The sequence below is a fragment of the Heterodontus francisci genome, unplaced genomic scaffold (assembly GCF_036365525.1).
Source record: "Heterodontus francisci isolate sHetFra1 unplaced genomic scaffold, sHetFra1.hap1 HAP1_SCAFFOLD_937, whole genome shotgun sequence".
NCBI classification, from domain to species: Eukaryota; Metazoa; Chordata; class Chondrichthyes; order Heterodontiformes; family Heterodontidae; genus Heterodontus; species Heterodontus francisci.
This window is the reverse complement of record NW_027141972.1, coordinates 71,531-92,778: the sequence shown is the minus strand read 5'-3', so window position 1 is coordinate 92,778 and position 21,248 is coordinate 71,531. Positions and strand designations below refer to the sequence as shown.

Below are 21,248 nucleotides of genomic sequence, written 5' to 3'. Positions count from 1 at the left end.
TGCCTAATAGCTAGGCCATTCTGCTGCCCAAGAAAACCAGCGCTCCGGGCACCAAAACCAAGGCAATCTGCCAGGATTTTATCAAATACCCAAAGGTTCTTTTCAGAGCCACCCACAGTATCATTCTTGTAAATCTCCTCTGTACTCTCTCCACAGCAATTATGTCCTTTCTGTAATGTGATGACCAGAACTGTACGCAATACTCCAGCTGTGGCCAAACCACCGTTTTAAACAGTTCTCGCATTACATCCCTGCTTTTGTCGACCAAGAAAGGAAAGCATTCCATATGCCTTCTTCACCACTCTATCTACCTTTCCTGTCACTTTCAGGGACCTGTGGACATGCACTCCAAAGTCTCTCACTTCTTCTACCCCTCTCAATATCTTCCCGTTTATTGAGTATTCCCTTGCTTTGTTTGCCCTCCCCAAATGCATTCCCTCACACTTCTCCAGATTGAATTCCATTTGCCATTTTTCCACCCACTCAACTAATCCATTCATATCATTCTGAAGTCTACAGCTATCCTCCTCACTATCAATTACACGGCCAATTTTTGTGTCATCAGCAAATTTCCCAATCATAGCTCCCACATTTAATTCCAAATCATTAATATATACCACAAACAGCAAGAGACCCAACACAGAGCCCTGTGGAATGCCACTGAAAACCGCTTTCCATTCGCAAAAACATCCGTCGATAACTATCCTTTGTTTCCTGCCACTGAGTGAATTTTGGATCCAACCTGCCACATTCCCCTGTATCCCATGGGCTTTCATTTTACTGACCAGTGGGACCTTATCAAATGCCTTACTAAAATCCGTGTAAACCACATCCACTGCACTATCCTCATCAATGTTCCTTGTTACTTCCTCAAAAAACTCAGTCAAGTTAGTGAGACATGACCTTCCCTTTACAAATCCATGCTGACTATCCCTGATTAATCTGCCTTTCTAAGTGGCAGTTTATCCTGTCCCTCAGAATTGATTCTAATAATTTACCCACCACCGAGGTCAGACTGACCGGTCTATAATTATTTGGCCTATCCCTCACATCCTTTTAAAATAATAGTACAACGTTCGCAGACCTCCAATCCTCCTGCACCTCCCCCATATCCACTGAGGATTTGAAGATGATCCTCAGCGCATCCATTATTTCCTCCCTGGCTTCCTTTAACAATCTCAGATGCAAACCATCTGGCCCTGGTGATTTATTCATTTTCAAGGATGTCAGACCCTCTAGTACTTCCACTCTCATTATGCTTATCGTATCTAATATTTCACACTCCTCTTCTTTTACAACAATGTCTGCATCATCCCTCTCCTTTGTGAAGGCAGAGACAAAAAACTCATTAAGAACCCCGCCCACATCTTCTGGATCCACACAGAAGTTCCCTTGTACATCTCTGATAGGCCGTACCCTTTCCTTAGTTATCCTCTTGCTCTTAATGGACTGATAAAACATCTTTGGGTTTCCTTCAAGTAGTTGTATCCAGTCCACATCCACCAAATCACCTCTCAGTTTTGTAAAATTTGCCTTCCCCCAATTTCGAACTTTTACTTTTCGAGCTGCCCTGCCATTACTTAGCTTTACAAACTCATTATTGCTCGTGTAATAAGTGTAATAAGTAGAATAATTTACCAGTTACTCACCGATCAGCTTCTTCCCCTGTACCATGGAGGCTGAAAAGGCAGAAAAGAAAAGAGAGACCAAAGAGCATCTCCTTCCCCGAGTCAGTGAAGTCCCTCACACATCAACTCACAGCTTTACACTCTGTCCAAACAGCCCTTTCTAATTAGTAATTATTCATAAATTACACTAACTAAAACATTAGTAACCTGACCAATTACAAGGTAGCTATTTGAAGGTTTTTAAACAAAGAGCTTTTTTCCCTATCCTGATTTCAGGTCCCACTTTGGACACTTGCTTTTGATTCCAGGACACTGAGGGCGGGGTGCTGCTGAATATCCAGGCCGTGCTGCTGCCCAAGAAAACCAGCGCTCCGGGCACCAAAACCAAGTCAATCTGCCAGGATTTTATCAAATACCCAAAGGCTCTTTTCAGATCCTCCCACAGTATCTGAAAGGGCTGATTACTGTCTGAAGTCTGCTGTACCCACACCTCTGTCTATCCCTCTTCATCTAGAACAACCAGCATCATCTTCCATTCCTTTCACCATCATGTGTTTAACTCGCTTCTCCTTTTCGACAGTCAGATATCAATGTAATAATGAAATGATCTGTGTCAGTGCTGGCCATTTCCCTGTCCTGAATTCAGACCCCACTCTGGACACTTGTTTCCCATTCCAGGACCTTCTTGTATTAATATTCAGCACCACCTGTCAGTCAGAAACTTGTCTCAATGAACCGATCCTTTTACTGAACTTCCAACTGCTGCTGTCTATTTCTCGAGGGAAAGAGCTGCTCACTGTATAAGGATGTGAGGGGAATGTAACCCGGCTGCTGGTGAGAAGGTCCCGTCTTCTCAATCAAAAGCCTTTTATTTTACTTCAGTGATTCCCAGATTCCCAGCTGGTCTGTTGAGGATTTTGTTTTCACAGAAATATCTTGTTAAATACAAATCTGATTCCAACATGTCAATACCAAGACAGAATGGGAACCTTTTAAAAGGATGAAGCAACTATTTCAGTGGCTTCTCACTGTTCCCCTGAAGCCTGTGTGAAGGGGAATTACCAATAGTCTGTAATTTATTACTTCCACACCGAGTTTGAGTTATTTGTCGCGTGAAAGATTGCTGAACGGAATCTTTTACTGTCAGTTACGGATGAGAAGTTGACAAAAATTGGCAAAATAAAGCTGTTCATAAAATAGCAGCAGCAATTTGAGTCGGTAAAAGCAAAATTGTGTTTTAAAAGTTTATTTTAACCGCTACGGGAAAATAGATTTTTATGTACTTTTCCAGTCGATCACTTCTTTTCCAAAGTGAAATTGGCGGTTTTCACAAATTCAAATATTCTGCCAGGTTGACAGGTTCAACCAATGATTTTTTGTATTTTGTGCTTCGAGGTTCTCTAATTGAATCACTCAGATGAGCTAATGGCCGTGTGGCCCAATGGATAAGGCGTCTGTCTTTGGTATATTCTGTGATGTTAGCAGAAGATTGCAGTTTCGATTCCTGCCACGGTCATTTTGACCCAAAGGGATTATGCAGGGCTTTGGGGATCGAGTCGGGGACTGAACAGATTGGAAACCCGACATGGACTGAATGGGGCGAATGGCTGTCACTGACTTTATGAGAAGAGGGTGACCGATCAGAAGTGGGCTGTGGTTCCAACGGGCTCAAACTGCAGGAATTCCAGGTCCCTGAATGACTGAGCTGAAACTGATCAGTTTCACTGCAGGAAACACCGTCTCGGGGGAAATAACATCACAAATAATTCCAATTGACTAATAATTCAATTATAAAACAATGGGCAGATGTGAAGGTGCGATGTTACTTTTCACTGTGAGGGGAGAATCCGCCATCTGGGTAAATCAGCAACTTTATAACATCGTCTGTACGTTTGGATAAGAAACGATGAAAACTCTCCCCATAACCCTGGTGAGGTGGAAAGGCTCAATTCAGAGATTGGAATATAACGAGAGCACAACATAAATCATTAACTGTTATTTCCGGCATAAAACACACCCCAGCTCCCGTTCCCAGGTCACTGCTGTCCCTATGAGGCGGTGGCTGACTCTGAAAAGAGACTTTGTTTTGTGTTTCTGCAGGAAAACCACAAAGATCCTCCCAGGCAGTGAAACTCATCTTCCCAGAATCTCCATACCAGATTGAAACAGAAAACACAAAGACAGTGAGAAAGTTCCAGAGAGTTACTGAGCATTAAAACCAATGAAATAAACCAATTCCAGAGAGATGTTGGTGCAGCTTTTTCAGAGAGATTGTGGGTGGCTCTTAAAAGAGCCGTTGTGTTTCGAGTGTTTTCACTACATGGTGGAGTTTTATTTGGAGTTGATGTACTTGGTCACTCACTTTGTCCCTTCTCACATTCCGAGCGCTTTGTTGGGTGGAAATATTTATTCAGGCAGTTTCAACAGCTCAGAGCCGACATTGAGTCAGAAACCAGAAATGGGAGTACGGGACACAGACAAGGAATTTACGCTGGACCTTTATAAATCTCACTGGTTATAGGCCTCAGTTAGAGCGTTGTGTCTAATTCCATGCTCCACACTTTAGCAGGAATGTCAAGGCCTTAGAGAGGGTGCAGAGGAGATTTACTGGAATGGTATCAGAAATGCAGGAATTCAGCTAATGTGGAAAGAATAGGGGTCTGGGGTGTGTGAAGCTGGGGTCCTTCTTCTTAGAGCAGAATGGCAGTTAATAGTTGTGTTCAACATTGTGAAGAGTTTTTATAAGAATAAAGAAGTTTGACTGCAATTAGACAGAGCCTTGGTGAGATCACACATTATGGGCGGCTCAGTGGCGCAGTGGTGAGCACCGCAGCCTCACAGCTCCAGCAACCCGGGTTCAATTCTGGATACTGCTTGTGTGGAGTTTGCAGGTTCTCCCTGTGTCTGTGTGGGTTTTCTCCAGGTGCTCTGGTTTCCTCCCACAAGCCAAAAGACTTGTTGGTAGGTAAATTGGCCATGATAAATTGTCCCCAGTATAGGTAGGTGGGAGGGAAATATAGCGTCGGTGAGGATGTGGTAGGAATATGGGATTAGTGTAGGATTAGTATAAATGGGTGGTTGTTGGTTGGCATAGACTCGGTGGGCCGAAGGGCCATTTTCAGTGCTGTATCTCTCTGTGACTCGAGAGATGTGGATGCTCAATCATTGGGTATATCCAAGAGAGAGATCGATAGGTTTTTGGATACTAAGGGAATCAAGGGATCTGTGCTAGTGTGGGAAGATGGAGTTGATGTAGGAGATCAGCTGTGATCTTATTGAATGGCAGAGCTATTTCGATGGGCCGAATGGCCTACTCCTATTTTTTATGTAAAGTTCCATTCCTCTCAGGGAATATTTTATTTTCAAAAAGAGAAATACTGCACACACTGGAAATCTGAATAATAACAGAAGATTCTGGAAACACTCAGCAGTTCCAGCAGTATCTGTGGAGAGAGGAAGGTAGGAGCAATGTTTCAGGTCTATAGAAGGGTCACAGAACTGGACCATTAACCCGAGCTTCTCTTCTCCACAGTTGTTTCCGGACTGGCTGAGTGTTTTCAGTATTTTAGGCTTTTTCTTTCTGTATTTCATCCTTTTCCCACTTGACTATTTGCTGTGAAACTTTCAGCGTTGTGCTCAATTCTTTGTGTCGTTGTGTTTTCTTTATTTGAAGCAATGTAAATAGTATCCTGAAATGAATTTGCCAAATGGTTGGGCAAATTGTTACAACCAGTTTTTGAGCAAGTTCTCCACATACACAGTGAAGGATTCCTTCACATTTGTGAAGACCATACAGGACTTGCATATCGATAGCAATGCCGTGTCCATGTGTCATTTGACATTGCTAGCCTATTCACCAATGTACCACTTCAGGAAGCCATAGATATTTGCACTGCAGTGCTATATCATGGTGATCTAGACCCGCCACCATTGTGTGAATCAGTATTCATTGAACTTATGAACTCGGCAACTTGCACAGTTGAGTTCAGTTTTATTGACACCATGTATCGCTGGTGTTGCCATGGGATCCCCTCCAGGCCCAGCTCTCACAAACATCTTTGTTGGATTCCATGACAAACCTGTTTTTAAGGGAATGACACCTAACCTCCTTCCTCTTGCATATTTCCAATATGTAGATGATACATTTGCTATATTTGAATCCGCAGCTGCATGAAATAATTTCCTTGCACGTCTTCATGGGCTCCATCCTACACTCAAATTCACCTTTGGAATGGAGCTGTCAAATGAGCTCCCTTTCCTTGATGTACTAGTTGAGAAATCTGCTAAGGGGTTTTCTACCACGGTCTACCGCAAACCTACCTTCCCAGGTCAATGCACGCGTTGGGATTCTTACAGTTCCATGAGCTATAAGATTGGCCTTCTCGGCAACCAATCACTGACCGACATTGGCTCCTGGTCCAGCAACAACTCAACCTCAAAATCCTCAGACCTGCTGAGTGGTTCCAGCATTTCTTGCTTTTATTTCAAAATACTCATCCTTGTTTCTAAATCCTTATGTGTTCTCACCTGTCCCAACCTCCCTCCTCCCTCCGTAACTACCTCCCTCCCTCCCTCCGTAACCACCTCCCTCCCTCCGTAACCACCTCCCTCCCTCCCTCCGTAACCACCTCCCTCCCTCCGTAATCACCTCCCTCCCTCCCTCCGTAACCACCTCCCTCCCTCCGTAACCACCTCCCTCCCTCCGTAACCACGGAGTCTTATCGAAAACCTCATAAATAGGGCTGAGCCATTTGCTCACCATGCAAGCTTGATTCTGAAATAGGGCGAATCAAAGACATCCTGCATTACAATGGTTACACTGATCAGATCATTTCTATCTGTATATCACACAAACCTATAAACGGGCTGAAGGACGTCATTTTGAGCCCTGAAAAGTGCCCAGTCTCCCTCAAATTACCCTGGAAAGGTAATATATCCCCAATATTTGAGTAACAGGTGAAGCTCGCTGTTTCCTGCTGTTACTATGCAGGAGCAACAAGTGTGGTGTTCGCCACTAACAGGATGCTGCTGTCAAGCAAAAGAGACGTCCTGCCTATCACACAAATAAGTAACGTGATATATGAATTTCAATACCAGTGTGATGCTAGGTTTCTAGACCGTACATCCCAAAACTGGCGGATTGTATCAAATAACATGTCCCTTCCGCTGTTCGCAATGGGCCCTACCCAACCAACCCGTGCTTGCAAAACTCAAAACACAGTATCCAACATGAGATGTGATTCCACAATAGGGCAACATTTGCTAAATAATTCTCAGTGTACTAAGAATTACACTGACAACCGATTTAAGACTGTCAGTAGGGCTCGCAGTGTGGTGCATTGGTGTGTACTGTAAGCTACATATATTAATACACAGGGCCCTGTTCTTTGCAGACAGAAAGAATATGCACACATGTTGTGCCAGTTTCAGCTAAACAAAATAAGTGACAGCCATTCACTGGCTCATTCCACAGGGCAATGCCTTGACCAATCAGAGTCAGGCTGCCTGGTTTAAATTTCAAACAAAGCTGGGCAGTTATCTGTCAGTTACCATAAACTGATGCATTCTGAATGGCAATGCGTCGCCCAATCAGAGTTCACTTGCCAACCAATCAGCACTCTCTTCTCATACAGAAGAAAGTTGTTGTTTTCCCTTAAATTGGTATTCTTGCGGATTGCCCTGCTGAGTGCAAGACGAAAACAACTGGCGACCAAAGTTTGGATAACATGTCACTATTTTCACGAAATGATTACTTTTATTTTCAATATAAAAATATAAAGCAATATGAGTGTAACATTTACAGACAAATTCTATTACCTCACATTGCCTGATTCTTTCACACTGACAGACTATGTGAACTACTGTCCCGATTTTGCAGTTCTCTCTTCCAGTTAGCAAATGTCAGCAATCTGTGATGCAGTGCAGTTTACAGACCAGACCGTCAATCACAACATGCAATAATTGTTCAGCTTATGTTGGACTGGTGGGATTTAGAAATACTAGGAATTGAGATGAGCTGTTATTGTATTTAATTAATTGTTTCATGGGATGTGGACGTCGCCAGCCAGGCCAGCATTTATAGTCCATCCCTAATTGCCCATGAGAAGGTGGTGGTGAGCTTCCTTCCTGAACCACTGCAGTCCATGTGGGGTAGGTACACCCACAGTGCTATTAGGAAGGGAGTTCCAGGAATTTTACCCAGCGACAGTGAAGGAATGGCGATATAGTTCCAAGTCAGGATGATGTGTAGCTTGGAGGAGAACTTTCAGGTGGTGGTATTCCCATGCATCTGCTGCCCTTGTCCTTCTAGGCAGTAGAGGATGCAGGTTTGGAAGGTGCTGCCTGAGTAGCCTTGGTGCATTGTTGCAGTGCATCTTGTAGATGGTACACACTGCTGCCACTGTACGTCAGTGGTGAAGGCAGTGAATGTTGTGGATGGGGTGCCAATCAAGCATGTTGCTTTGTCCTGGATGGTGTCGAGCTTCTTGAATGTTGTTGGAGCTGCACCCATCCAGGCAAGTGGATAGTATTCCATCACACTCCAGACTTGTGCCTTGTAAATGGTAGACAGGCTTGGGGAGTCAGGAGGTGAGTTACTCACCGCATGCTTCCTATCCTCTGACCAGCTCATGTAGTCACACTATTTATAAGGCTACTCCAGTTCAGTTTCTGGTCAATGGGAACCCCCAGGAAGTTGATAGTGGGGGATTCAGCGATCGTAATGCCGTTGAATGTCAATGGGAGATCGTTAGATTCTCTCTTGTTCGAGATGGTCATTGCCTGGCACTTGTGTGGCGCGAATGTTACTTGCCACTTATCAGCCCAAGCCTGGATATTGTCCAGGTCTTGCTGCATTTCTACATGGACTGCTTCACTATCTGAGGAGTCGCGAATGGTGCTAAATTTTGCAATCATCAGTGAACATCCCCACTTCTGACCTTATGATTGAAGGAAGGTCACTGATGAAGTAGTGAAGAAGGTTGGGCCGAGGATACTACCCTGAGGAACTCCAGCAGTGATGTCCTGGAGCTGAGATGATTGACCTCCAACAATCACAACCATTTTCCTTTGTGCTAGGTACGATTCCAACCAGTGGAGAGTTTTCCTCTTGATTCCCATTGACTCCAGTTTTGCTCTGGCTCCTTGATGCCATACTCAGTCAAATGCTACCTTGATGTCAAGGGCAGACACTCTCACCTCACCTCTTGAGTTCAGCTCTTTTGTCCTTGTTCGAACCAAGGCTGTAATGAGGTCAGGAGCTGAATGGCCCTGGCGGAACCCAACTGAGCGTCACTGAACAGGTTATTGCAAAGCAAGTGCCCCGTCGTTGACATCTTCCATCACTATACTGATGATTGAGAGTAGACTGATGAGGCAGTAATTGGCTGGGTTGGATTTGTCCTGCTATTTGTGTACAGGACATACCTGGGCAATCTTCCACATTGCCGGGTAGATGCCAGAATTGTGCCTATACTGGAACACCTTGGCTAGGGGCGCGGCAAGTTCTGGAGCATATGTCTTCAGTACTATTGCCGGAATATTGTCAGGGCCCGTAGCCTTTGCTGTATCCAGTGCCTTCAGTCGTTTCTTGATATCACGTTGAGTGAATCGAATTGGCTGAAGACTGGCATCTGTGATGCTGGGGACTTCAGAAGGAGGCCGAGATGGATCATCAACCCGGCACTTCTGGCTGCAGATTGTTTCAAATTCTTCATCCTTATCTTTTGCACTGATGTGCTGGGCTCCCCCATCATTGAGGTTGGGGATATTTGTGGAGCCACCTCCTCCTGTTGGTTGTTTAATTGTCCACCACCATTCATCATTGGATGTGGCAGGGTGTAGATCTGATCCGTTCGTTGTGGGATCACTTCGCCCTGTCTATTACATGCTGCTTCTGCTATTTGGCATGAAAGTAGTCCTGGGCTGTAGCTTCATCAGGCTGACGCCTCATTTCAAGGTATGCCTGGTGCTGCTCCTGGCATGCCCTCCTGCACTCTTCATTGAATTAGGGTTGATCCCCCAGCTTGTTGGTAATGTTAGAGTGGGGGAATATGCCGGGCCATGAGGTTATAGAATGTGGTTGACTACAATTCTGCTGCTGCTAATGGTCCACAGCACCTCATGGATGCCCAGTTATACATTGCTAGTTCTGTTCAAAATATATCCCATTTAGCACAGTGGTAGTGGCACACAACACGATAGAGGGTATCCTCAATGTGAAGACGGGACATCATCTCCACAAGGACTGTGCAGTGGTCACTCCTACCAATACTGTCATGGACTGATGCATCTGCGGCAGGCAGATTGGTGAGGATGAGGTCAAGTATGTTTTTCCCTCTTGTTAGTTCCCTCACCACCTACTGCAGACCCAATCGAACAGCTATGTCCATTAGGACTCGACCAGCATGGTCAGTAGTGGTGCTACCGAGCCACCCATGGTGATAGACATTGAAATCCCCCAGCCAGACTACATTCTGTGCCCTTGCCACCCTCAGTGCTCCCTCCAAGTGGTGTTCATCAGTCTCTCGCTGTCTCTTGCTGGTTTGCTCAGTACCTTTCTCTGTCTGTTCATTTCTGAGTCCTGATAATCTCTTCCTGGTTTTCTGTGTGTCTTTCTCTGCCTGCCTCATTGTCGGTGCTGTTACTCCGTGTCCTTGTGTCATTGTGCAGTGAGGGTGAGTCCGTCAGCACGTGTGTTGCTGAGGCCAGAATTCTTGAGCATTCAGACGACAATCCTATTTTTATAAAAACATTGGGGAAATGAACATATTTCACTAACAGGCAGCTAAAATTTAAGCCAGCAGTTAGCAGAGTGGCGCAGCGGAAGCGTGCTGGGCCCATAACCCAGAGGTCGATGGATCGAAACCATTCTCTGCTATTCATGTTCGATAGTAACACAAACAGTTCACTTTCAAAACATCAAGTGCTTCCCTATAATTAGAAGATGCGCTCGATTGCGATCAGCTGGTTTGCTCAGTACCTTTCTCTGTCTGTTCATTTCTGAGTACTGATAATCTCTTCTTGGTTTTCTGTGTGTCTTTCTCTGCCTGCCTCATTGTCGGTGCTGTGACTCCGTGTCCTTGTGTTATTGCGCAGTGAGGGTGAGTCCGTCAGCACGTGTGTTGCTGAGTCCGGGATTCTTGAGAAATCCGACTACAATCCTATTTTTATAAAATCATTGGGCAAATAACACAAACAGTTCACTTTCAAAACATCAAGTATTTACCCATAATAACAAGATGCTTCCAAAGGCACTCGATTGCAATCAGCTTCTTCCTTCTAGTGAACACATCAATCAGCAACAAATCACTTTTGCTCACACGAACACAAGCTGCAAACACGGACCAGCCGAGTCTCTCCCACTTTGTCAACCCCTTCCTGCAGAGCCTCCTCTCCACCACCAGATGGTGATGTTGGCCACAATAAAACCAGGACAAATGGTCACAGTGAGGAGACGGTCAGTAACAGAAAATAAAACAATAACAGGGAAAACCTTTACACAACAGAAAACATATTTACACACCACGAAATACCTTTAGACAACAGGGAGAATACAATCATACAAATGCCTTGTTTCTCCGTCTCAGTCTCGTTGTCTCTCTCTCTGTCCCTCTCTTTTGCTTCCTCACAGTCTATTGGTTTTCTATGTGTTTTTCTCTCTGTCCCGTTGTCGATGGTGTTACTCGGCGTCCTTGTAACATTGTGTAGCCAGGCTGAGCCTCCCAACACCTGTGTTGCTGTAATAAAAACAGAAAATGCTGGAAATGCTCAGTAGGTCTGGCAGCATCTGTGCAGAGAGAAACAGTGAACAGTTCATGTCTGTTTCGTTAGCTCACATTAACTTTGTTCTCTCTCCACAGATGCTGCCAGACCTGCTGACTATTTCAAGCATTTTCTGCTTATATTTCAGATTTCCAGCATCTGCAGTATTTTGCTTTCGTACGTGTGTTGCTATGTCTGGGACTGTTTGAGTGCAATGCTATTGTTTTATAAACTGCATTGAAACAAACATTTATCTCGCTAACACACAGCACTAATACACAGCTGGATATAAACAGCAGCCTGCAGCAGAGGGCGCAGTGGAAGTTTATTAACACAAATAATTCACCAACACTATATTTACTGCTATCCCCAATCACACCACGCTTCATCTTAACACGTTTTACTCTTTATTTACATCAACTTCTTCCTTCCAGTAAACACTTCAATTTGGAACACAGCTTCCAAATCACCTTTATTCACAAACCCGAACACACATCAGCCCAGACTTTCCCCTTTCTGTCAACCCATTCCTGCATCACTGCCTCTCCACCAACAGTTGTCGCGAGAATCATACAATCATAGAATGGTTACAGCACAGAAGGAGGCCATTCGCCTTGTCGAACCAGTGCTGGCTCTCTGTTAGAGCAACTCACCTCATTTCACTCCCCAGTCAGTTCAATTTTGGAGGTGGGAAAACTGCTCGAAAGAATAATTTGGGACAAAATTAATAGTCCCATGGACAAATGTGGGTTTATTCATGAAAGCCAGCATGGATTTCTTAAGGGAAAATCATGTTTAACTGTCCTGCTGGAGTTTTTTGATGAGGTAACAGAGAGGGTTGATGAGGGCAATGCTGTTGATGTGGTGTACATGGACTTTCAAAAGGTCTGGCAGCATCTGAAAGGTCACTGACCTGAAACGTTAACTTTGCTTCTCTCTGCACAGATGTTGCCTGACCTGCTGAGTATTTCCAGCATTTCTTGTTTTCATTATGGCACAGAGTTCCCTTTTCAAACTTACAGAATTAACCACAATAATGTACTCTGAGATTCAAGTTAATTATCAGCCCAATATTTACACACATTATGAGTTTATAAGTTTCAGTATGAATTCCCATTAGTGCATCCTGACATATACATTAGATATAACATAACATAAGAACAGAAGAAATAGGAGCAGGAGTAGGCCATTCGGCCCCTCAAGTCTGCCTCGCCATTCAGTAAGATCATGGCTGATCTGCCCCAGACCTCAACTCCTCTTTCATGCCAGCTCTTCATAGCCCTCAACTCTCCAATATTTCAAAAATCTATTTACATCCTCTTTAAATACTTTCAGTGATTTAGCCTTCAATACTGTCTGGGGTAGAGAATTCCAGACATTCCTTACCCTCTGAGAGAAGAAATTCCTTTGCATCTCAGTTTTAAATGAGTGTCCCCTTATTCTGTAACTATGTCGCCTAGTTTGAGATTCCCCCACGAGTGGAAACATTTTCTCAGCATCTTCCCTGTTAATAAAAACAAGAAATGCTGGAAATACTCAGCAGGTCTGGCAGCATCTGTGAAGAGAGAAGCAGAGTTAATGTTTCAGGTCAGAGACCCTTCTTCACCCTGTTAAGCCCCCTCAGAATCTTGTACGTTTCAAAAAGATCACCCCTCATTCTTCTAAACACGAATAAATAACCTGTTTAGCCATTCTTCATAAGTCAACCCCTTCATCTCAGGAATCAGCTGAGTGAATCGCTTTTGAACTCCTCCAATGCCAGTACATCCTTTCTTAAGTCTAAATCTCAAGTGTGATATCAGATTGAGAGAATCTGAAAGATAGTATAACCTGAGATACAAACTGAGATTTCAGTTTAAAACTCCCCCAGATTGTGAAACTAAAAGATACAATAGCAATTCAATTTGTATAGACTGTGCGTTGGATCACATTCCAGCCCTCATACAGTATCAGACTGGAAGATACTGTAGCAATTCCATTAGTGCAGACTCAGCTCTACATTACAGAGCAGGGAACATATTTAAACAACCGGGAACACTTTTACACAAGATGGATCATATTTACACAACTGAGAAGATCTTTACCCAACAGGGAACCATTTTACACAATAACAGAGAACATCTTCACACAACAGCGAATATAGTTACACAACAGAGAACATATTACACAGCAGGAAATATCTTTAAAAGAACACAGGGAACATCTTTACACAACAGAGAACACAATTACATAAATCATCCGTCTTTCGCTGTCTCTTGCTGGTTTGCTCAGTACCTTTCTCTGTCTGTTCCTTTCTGGGTCCTGATAATCTCTTCCTGGTTTTCTGTGTGTCTTTCTCTGTCTGTTCCCTTCTGGGTCCTGATAATATCTTCCTGGTTTTCTGTGTGTCTTTCTCTGCCTGCCTCATTGTCAGTGCTGTTACTCAGTGTCCTTGTGACATTGTGCAGTGAGGGTGAGTCCGTCAGCACGTGTGTTGCTGAGTCCGGGATTCTTGAGAAATCCGACGACAATCCTATTTTGATAAAAACATTGGGGAAATGAACATATTTCACTAACAGGCAGCTAAAATTTAAATCAACAGTTAGCAGAGTGGCGCAGCGGAAGCGTGCTGGGCCCATAACCCAGAGGTCGATGGATCGAAACCATTCTCTGCTATTTATGTTTGGTAATAATACAAACAGTTCACTTTCAAAACATCAAGTGTTTCCCAATAATTGCAAGATGCTCTCGATTGTGATCAGCTTTTTCCTTCTCGTGAACACATCAATCAGTAACAAATCACTTGTGCTCACACGAACACAAGCTGCAAACACGGACCAGCCGAGTCTCTCCCACTTTGTCAACCCCTTCCTGCAGAGCCTCCTCTCCACCACCAGATGGTGATGTTGGCCACAATAAAACCAGGACAAATGGTCACAGTGAGGAGACGGTCAGTAACAGAAAATAAAACAATAACAGGGAAAACCTTTACACAACAGAAAACATATTTACACACCACGAAATACCTTTAGACAACAGGGAGAATACAATCATACAAATGCCTTGTTTCTCCGTCTCAGTCTCGTTGTCTCTCTCTCTGTCCCTCTCTTTTGCTTCCTCACAGTCTATTGGTTTTCTGTGTGTTTTTCTCTCTGTCCCGTTGTCGATGGTGTTACTCAGCGTCCTTGTAACATTGTGTAGCCAGGCTGAGCCTCCCAACACCTGTGTTGCTGTAATAAAAACAGAAAATGCTGGAAATGCTCAGTAGGTCTGGCAGCATCTGTGCAGAGAGAAACAGTGAACAGTTCATGTCTGTTTCGTTAGCTCACATTAACTTTGTTCTCTCTCCACAGATGCTGCCAGACCTGCTGACTATTTCAAGCATTTTCTGCTTATATTTCAGATTTCCAGCATCTGCAGTATTTTGCTTTCGTACGTGTGTTGCTATGTCTGGGACTGTTTGAGTGCAATGCTATTGCTTTATAAACAGCATTGAAACAAACATTTATCTCGCTAACACACAGCACTAATACACAGCTGGATATAAACAGCAGCCTGCAGCAGAGGGCGCAGTGGAAGTTTATTAACACAAATAATTCACCAACACTATATTTACTGCTATCCCCAATCACACCACGCTTCATCTTAACACGTTTTACTCTTTATTTACATCAACTTCTTCCTTCCAGTAAACACTTCAATTTGGAACACAGCTTCCAAATCACCTTTATTCACAAACCCGAACACACATCAGCCCAGACTTTCCCCTTTCTGTCAACCCATTCCTGCATCACTGCCTCTCCACCAACAGTTGTCGCGAGAATCATACAATCATAGAATGGTTACAGCACAGAAGGAGGCCATTCGCCTTGTCGAACCCGTGCTGGCTCTCTGTTAGAGCAACTCACCTCATTTCACTCCCCAGTCAGTTCAATTTTGGAGGTGGGAAAACTGCTCGAAAGAATAATTTGGGACAAAATTAATAGTCCCATGGACAAATGTGGGTTTATTCATGAAAGCCAGCATGGATTTCTTAAGGGAAAATCATGTTTAACTGTCCTGCTGGAGTTTTTTGATGAGGTAACAGAGAGGGTTGATGAGGGCAATGCTGTTGATGTGGTGTACATGGACTTTCAAAAGGTCTGGCAGCATCTGAAAGGTCACTGACCTGAAACGTTAACTTTGCTTCTCTCTGCACAGATGTTGCCTGACCTGCTGAGTATTTCCAGCATTTCTTGTTTTCATTATGGCACAGAGTTCCCTTTTCAAACTTACAGAATTAACCACAATAATGTACTCTGAGATTCAAGTTAATTATCAGCCCAATATATTGGGGCCGCCCGCGGGAGATGGCTCGGAGAGCATCTGCAGCGCACTGTCGGCAATGCTGCATGCCTTTATTTAAACCACTGCAAAAAAAAAAACCCTGAGCAAATGTAATCACCTCTAAGTCTGCCAAATGATGCTTCACCTCCCGAAGGACGTGGATGAGCTTTCCGGACGTCGATGGTGGGCACTGAGGAAATGGCTTATTACCTGCACCAGATTCCACCCCCCCTCCCCCCCCCCTTTACCCCCCTTCCACCCCCCCCCCACCCCCGTCCCCTTCCCTGCTCCACCCTCTCAGCTCACCCCCTCACAACCCCGTCCCAGCCCGCCCCCCCCTCGCACCATCTTCACCCCGCACCCCCTTCCCCTGCACCCCCCCCACCCCCTCCCTCTACCCCTCCCCCTTGCATCCCCTCCTCCCACCGGCACCATCCTACACCTGTGTAGGGGCCCCAACAACCCCACTGCCTTGTGGGCGTCTCGGGAGAGACCAAGGCTAAGGGAGTAAACCCTAACAGAAAATCCGGAGCGGAACCCCGTAGGCGGTCATGTGTCACCTTTGGCATGTTTCCGGCAGTTCCTGCAGCCATACTGGTGCCAAACGTCGTGTCCTGCACTCCTTTGGACCCCACCAGAAAGGCCGAGAGGGGGGTTTTGACGACTGGGCAACTCTCAACCTCCATAAATTTGCCCAGGCATGCGCCATGGAGAGGTCACTCCACAGTTGCCTCACAGCGACTAAAACAACACGGAAGGCAGCAGTTACGGGTTATAAGTCCAGATAAATTGGCGTAGAAACTGGGCGCCACGGGTTGCCTTTGTCGGTGGGAGAGGTCATTGCACCTCACTGGACAGATACCGCCCGCCTCAAACCGGGCAGCCCCCGGTCAATAAGGTTCTGTCCCGCCACAGTCTGCCTGCTTCAATGGGTGCTTGGAGCTCAGGGTCATTGCCCGAAAGGTGGACTGATACACCGCACCAAACAACATGAAAAAAGGAAAGAAGGTACCAGCCCTTCGCTTTGCAAGCTGGAACGTCAGAACTATGTGTCCTGGCCTGTCGGAAGACCTTACACAAATCAACGATTCTCGGAAGACCGCCATCATTAACAACGAGCTCAGTAGATTCAATGTGGACATTGCAGCACTTCAGGAGACTCGCCTCCCCGCGAGTGGCTCTCTAGCAGAGCAAGACTACACCTTCTTCTGGCAGGGCAGGGATCCTGAAGAACCAAGACAGCATGGAGTGGGCTTCGCCATCAGAAACTCCTTGCTCAGCATGATAGAGCCTCCCTCAAATGGCTCGGAACGCATACTGTCCATCCGACTGCTCACCACCTCTGGTCCAGTACACCTACTCAGCATCTATGCCCCAACACTCTGCTCCGCACCTGAAGCTAAAGACCAGTTCTATGAACAACTCCATAACATCATTAGCAGCATCCCCAACACCGAACACCTATTCCTGCTGGGGGACTTTAATGCCAGGGTTGGGGCCGACCATGACTCATGGCCCTCCTGCCTTGGGCGCTATGGCGTTGGAAGGATGAATGAGAACGGGCAGAGACTGCTTGAGTTGTGTACCTATCATAACCTCTGCATCACCAACTCGTTCTTTCACACTAAACCCTGTCACCAGGTTTCATGGAGGCACCCAAGATCACGTCGTTGGCACCAGCTAGACCTCATTGTCACAAGGCGAGCCGCCTTAAACAGTGTTCAAATCACACGCAGCTTCCACAGTGCGGACTGCGACACCGACCACTCCCTGGTGTGCAGCAAGGTTAGACTCAGACCAAAGAAGTTGCATCATTCCAAGCAGAAGGGCCACCCGCGCATCAACACGAGCAGAATTTCTCACCCACAGCTGTTACAAAAATTTCTAAATTCACTTGTAACAGCCCTTCAAAACACTCCCACAGGGGATGCTGAGACCAAGTGGGCCCACATCAGAGACGCCATCTATGAGTCAGCTTTGACCACCTACGGCAAAAGTGCGAAGAGAAATGCAGACTGGTTTCAATCTCATAATGAAGAGCTGGAACCTGTCATAGCCGCTAAGCGCATTGCACTTTTGAACTACAAGAAAGCCCCCAGCGATTTAACATCTGCAGCACTTAAAGCAGCCAGAAGTACTGCACAAAGAACAGCTAGGCGTTGCGCAAACGACTACTGGCAACACCTATGCAGTCATATTCAGCTGGCCTCAGACACCGGAAACATCAGAGGAATGTATGATGGCATGAAGAGAGCTCTTGGGCCAACTATCAAGAAGATCACCCCCCTCAAATCTAAATCGGGGGACATAATCACTGACCAACGCAAACAGATGGACCGCTGGGTTGAGCACTACCTAGAACTGTACTCCAGGGAGAATGCTGTCACCGAGACTGCCCTCAATGCAGCCCAGCCTCTACCAGTCATGGATGAGCTGGACATACAGCCAACCAAATCGGAACTCAGTGATGCCATTGATTCCCTAGCCAGCGGAAAAGCCCCTGGGAAGGACAGCATTACCCCTGAAATAATCAAGAGTGCCAAGCCTGCTATACTCTCAGCACTACATGAACTGCTATGCCTGTGCTGGGACGAGGGAGCAGTACCCCAGGACATGCGCGATGCCAACATCATCACCCTCTATAAAAACAAAGGTGACCGCGGTGACTGCAACAACTACCGTGGAATCTCCCTGCTCAGCATAGTGGGGAAAGTCTTTGCTCGAGTCGCTCTGAACAGGCTCCAGAAGCTGGCCGAGCGCGTCTACCCTGAGGCACAGTGTGGCTTTCGTGCAGAGAGATCGACTATTGACATGCTGTTCTCCCTTCGTCAGATACAGGAGAAATGCCGTGAACAACAGATGCCCCTCTACATTGCTTTCATTGATCTCACCAAAGCCTTTGACCTCGTCAGCAGACGTGGTCTCTTCAGACTACTAGAAAAGATCGGATGTCCACCAAAGCTACTAAGTATCATCACCTCATTCCATGACAATATGAAAGGCACAATTCAACATGGTGGCTCCTCATCAGAGCCCTTTCCTATCCTGAGTGGTGTGAAACAGGGCTGTGTTCTCGCACCCACACTTTTTGGGATTTTCTTCTCCCTGCTGCTTTCACATGCGTTCAAATCCTCTGAAGAAGGAATTTTCCTCCACACAAGATCAGGGGGCAGGTTGTTCAACCTTGCCCGTCTAAGAGCGAAGTCCAAAGTACGGAAAGTCCTCATCAGAGAACTCCTCTTTGCTGACGATGCTGCTTTAACATCTCACACTGAAGAATGCCTGCAGAGTCTCATCGACAGGTTTGCGTCTGCCTGCAATGAATTTGGCCTAACCATCAGCCTCAAGAAAACGAACATCATGGGGCAGGATGTCAGAAATGCTCCATCCATCAATATTGGCGACCACGCTCTGGAAGTGGTTCAAGAGTTCACCTACCTAGGCTCAACTATCACCAGTAACCTGTCTCTAGATGCAGAAATCAACAAGCGCATGGGTAAGGCTTCCACTGCTATGTCCAGACTGGCCAAGAGAGTGTGGGAAAATGGCGCACTGACACGGAACACAAAAGTCCGAGTGTATCAGGCCTGTGTCCTCAGTACCTTGCTCTACGGCAGCGAGGCCTGGACAACGTATGCCAGCCAAGAGCGACGTCTCAATTCATTCCATCTTCGCTGCCTCCGGAGAATACTTGGCATCAGGTGGCAGGACTATATCTCCAACACAGAAGTCCTTGAAGCGGCCAACACCCCCAGCTTATACACACTACTGAGTCAGCGGCGCTTGAGATGGCTTGGCCATGTGAGCCGCATGGAAGATGGCAGGATCCCCAAAGACACATTGTACAGCGAGCTCGCCACTGGTATCAGACCCACCGGCCGTCCATGTCTCCGTTATAAAGACGTCTGCAAACGCGACATGAAATCGTGTGACATTGATCACAAGTCGTGGGAGTCAGTTGCCAGCATTCGCCAGAGCTGGCGGGCAGCCATAAAGACAGGGCTAAATTGTGGCGAGTCGAAGAGACTTAGTAGTTGGCAGGAAAAAAGACAGAGGCGCAAGGGGAGAACCAACTGTGCAACAGCCCCAACAAACAAATTTCTCTGCAGCACCTGTGGAAGAGCCTGTCACTCCAGAATTGGCCTTTATAGCCACTCCAGGCGCTGCTTCACAAACCACTGACCACCTCCAGGCGCGTATCCATTGTCTCTCGAGATAAGGAGGCCCAAAAGAAAGAAAGAATTTACACACATTATGAGTTTATAAGTTTCAGTATGAATTCCCATTAGTGCATCCTGACATATACATTAGATACAACATAACATAAGAACAGAAGAAATAGGAGCAGGAGTAGGCCATTCGGCCCCTCAAGCCTGCCTCGCCATTCAGTAAGATCATGGCTGATCTGCCCCAGACCTCAACTCCTCTTTCATGCCAGCTCTTCATAGCCCTCAACTCTCCAATATTTCAAAAATCTATTTACATCCTCTTTAAATACTTTCAGTGATTTAGCCTTCAATACTGTCTGGGGTAGAGAATTCCAGACATTCCTTACCCTCTGAGAGAAGAAATTCCTTTGCATCTCAGTTTTAAATGAGTGTCCCCTTATTCTGTAACTATGTCGCCTAGTTTGAGATTCCCCCACGAGTGGAAACATTTTCTCAGCATCTTCCCTGTTAATAAAAACAAGAAATGCTGGAAATACTCAGCAGGTCTGGCAGCATCTGTGAAGAGAGAAGCAGAGTTAATGTTTCAGGTCAGAGACCCTTCTTCACCCTGTTAAGCCCCCTCAGAATCTTGTACGTTTCAAAAAGATCACCCCTCATTCTTCTAAACACGAATAAATAACCTGTTTAGCCATTCTTCATAAGTCAACCCCTTCATCTCAGGAATCAGCTGAGTGAATCGCTTTTGAACTCCTCCAATGCCAGTACATCCTTTCTTAAGTCTAAATCTCAAGTGTGATATCAGATTGAGAGAATCTGAAAGATAGTATAACCTGAGATACAAACTGAGATTTCAGTTTAAAACTCCCCCAGATTGTGAAACTAAAAGATACAATAGCAATTCAATTTGTATAGACTGTGCGTTGGATCACATTCCAGCCCTCATACAGTATCAGACTGGAAGATACTGTAGCAATTCCATTAGTGCAGACTCAGCTCTACATTACAGAGCAGGGAACATATTTAAACAACCGGGAACACTTTTACACAAGATGGATCATATTTACACAACTGAGAAGATCTTTACCCAACAGGGAACCATTTTACACAATAACAGAGAACATCTTCACACAACAGCGAATATAGTTACACAACAGAGAACATATTACACAGCAGGAAATATCTTTAAAAGAACACAGGGAACATCTTTACACAACAGAGAACACAATTACATAAATCATCCGTCTTTCGCTGTCTCTTGCTGGTTTGCTCAGTACCTTTCTCTGTCTGTTCCTTTCTGGGTCCTGATAATCTCTTCCTGGTTTTCTGTGTGTCTTTCTCTGTCTGTTCCCTTCTGGGTCCTGATAATATCTTCCTGGTTTTCTGT

The 21,248-nt window shown here is 45.4% G+C and overlaps 2 non-coding genes across 2 annotated transcripts; both read left to right on the top strand.

The window, feature by feature from the left end:
* The first annotated feature begins 10,434 nt into the window (after nt 1–10,434).
* trnam-cau (transfer RNA methionine (anticodon CAU)) lies at nt 10,435–10,506 on the top strand. The gene has a single exon. It is a non-coding gene; the product is annotated as a tRNA-Met (tRNA).
* A 3,467-nt stretch (nt 10,507–13,973) lies between these two features.
* trnam-cau (transfer RNA methionine (anticodon CAU)) lies at nt 13,974–14,045 on the top strand. Its single transcript has one exon. It is a non-coding gene; the product is annotated as a tRNA-Met (tRNA).
* The last annotated feature ends 7,203 nt before the right edge of the window (nt 14,046–21,248 follow it).